Here is a 2,331-nt window from a genome sequence, read left to right as displayed (position 1 = left end):
CACAGAGGTCCTGTCCATAAGATGGCCGCTGATGGAGGGTCATGTGACCAGGCACATCACCTCCATGTGATGTCTCCTCCATTCAAATACACTGCACCTGCACTGAACTCCCTACAGAACAAGTGCAGATGGCAGGTGTAGTGTGTTTGAATGGAGGAGACATCACGTGGAGGTGATTTGCCTGGTCACATGACCCTCCATCTTATGGACAGGACAGGACCTCTGTGTGGACAGCACAAAAGACTTTATAAACAAGGGGGCCTATCTTATCAAATATAACAAAGGCCATATTAGTAAGCGACATATAATCCTCTCACAAACACATTGGTGAACAATAACCAGAAAGTGGCCAACCCCTTTAATTCTTATTCTTGTAGATATCCGCTAAATTGCCCCGAGTATAATACTATTTATTGCATAATATTGTAACAGTTCAAATTATTGCAAATTGCAGAAAATATTTTATATTTCTTATACAATTGTGTATTAATGAAAAATACATTAACTGAAGTGTAACTGTTACCATGCTGATGTTTCTTTGTTTCTCTAGGTCAGCAAAAAAAAAAAAAAGTGCCAAATCTGTAATAAAGATCTTGTGTTTACAGGAGAGAACAGTGTGAAATGTTTCTGAGTGCAGCACAAAGTTATGCAATTGATGTATGAAAAAAATGCACGCCAATGCACAAATTAATTGCAGTGACCTAATCAGAAAAAGTGTACTTTCTTGTGTTCACCACTAGAGTGCGCTGCAAGAGAAAATACATAGCATTACAAGCTACATAGCCATAAATGGAATAAACTAGAAAGAAGGTAACACAACTGTCTGCAGGTTGAGTGTGATACTGCAGCTCAGCCCTATTAACTGTAATACCAGAGAGAACCTATGGACAGATGAGATGCGGTTTCTAAATTCATGTTTTCTAAATGGACAACCTATTAACTCTGGAGGCTGCTGGTAAAATGGAAAGGAGGCCTGCTAGATCTCTAAAATCCTTAGTTCTTTATTATTTTTATTATTATTATTATTTATTATTAAAGCGCCATTCATTCCATAGCGCTGTACATATGAGAAGAAGTATACATACAAAATACAGACAATTGCACTAATCATAAACAAAACGAGTTACAAACTGGTACAGAAGGAGAGAGGGCCCTGCCCGTGAGGGCTTACAATCTACATGGTATGGGAGAAGGACACAGTAGGTGCGGGTGAAGTTGGTCATGGCGGTATAGAGGCAGCAGGGTCACTGGTTGTAGGCTTGTCTGAAGAGGTGGGTTTTCAGGTTTCTTTTGAAGGATTCCACTTTAGGTGAGAGTCTGATATGTTGGGGTAGCGAGTTCCAGAGTATAGGGGATGCACGGGAGAAATCTTGGAGTCGATTGTGGGAAGAGGCGACAGAAGGGGGTCTTGTGAGGATCGGAGAGTGCGTGTGGGGATGTATCGGGAAAGTAGCTCAGAGATGTAGGGAGGGGACAGGTTATGGACGGCCTTGTATGTATTTGTTAGTACTTTGAAGTGAATTCGCTGGGCAATGGGGAGCCAGTGAAGGGATTGGCAGAGGGGAGAGGCAGAGGAGTAATAGGGTGAGAGGTGAATTAGTCGGGCAGCAGAGTTGAGGATAGAATGGAGGGGTGCGAGAGTGCTAGATGGAAGGCCACAGATGAGAGTGCTACAGTAGTCTAGGCAGGAGATGATGAGGGCAAGTACAAGCATTTTTGCAGATTCAAAGTTAAGGAAAGCACGGATGCGGGAGATGTTTTTTAGTTGGAGGCGGCAGGTGGTGGAAAGGGCTTGGATGTGCGGTCTGAAGGAGAGGGCAGAATCCAAGGTCACTCCAAGGCAGCGGACTTGGTTGACCGGGGAGAGTGTGCAGCCATTGATCGTGATAGATAGGTCTGTTGGGGAAGGTTGAGCAAGATGGGTGAAAGATGAATTCTGTTTTATCCATGTTAAGTTTTAGAAAGCGAAAGGCAAAGAAGGATGATATAGAAGATAGACATTGTGGGATTCTTGATAGTAAGGTGGTGATGTCTGAACCACAGAGGTAGATGTGTGTGTCGTCAGCGTAGGAGTGATACTGAAAGCCATGGGACTCTATGAGCTGTCCCAGGCCAAAAGTGTAGATAGAGACGAGCAGGGGTCTTAGGACAGAGCCTTGCGGGACACCAACAGAGAGGGAATGAGACAAGGAGGTGGTGCGAGAGTGGGATACGCTAAACGTCCGGTCTGTGAGGAATGATGTGATCCAGGAGAGGGCCAGGTCAGTGATGCCAAGGGATGAGAGAGTTTGCAACAGAAGGGAGTGGTCGACAGTGTCGAAGGCAGAGGAC

The sequence above is a fragment of the Bufo bufo genome, chromosome 7, assembly GCF_905171765.1.
Source record: "Bufo bufo chromosome 7, aBufBuf1.1, whole genome shotgun sequence".
Lineage (NCBI taxonomy): Eukaryota > Metazoa > Chordata > Amphibia > Anura > Bufonidae > Bufo > Bufo bufo.
Note: the sequence above shows the minus strand (reverse complement) of the source record.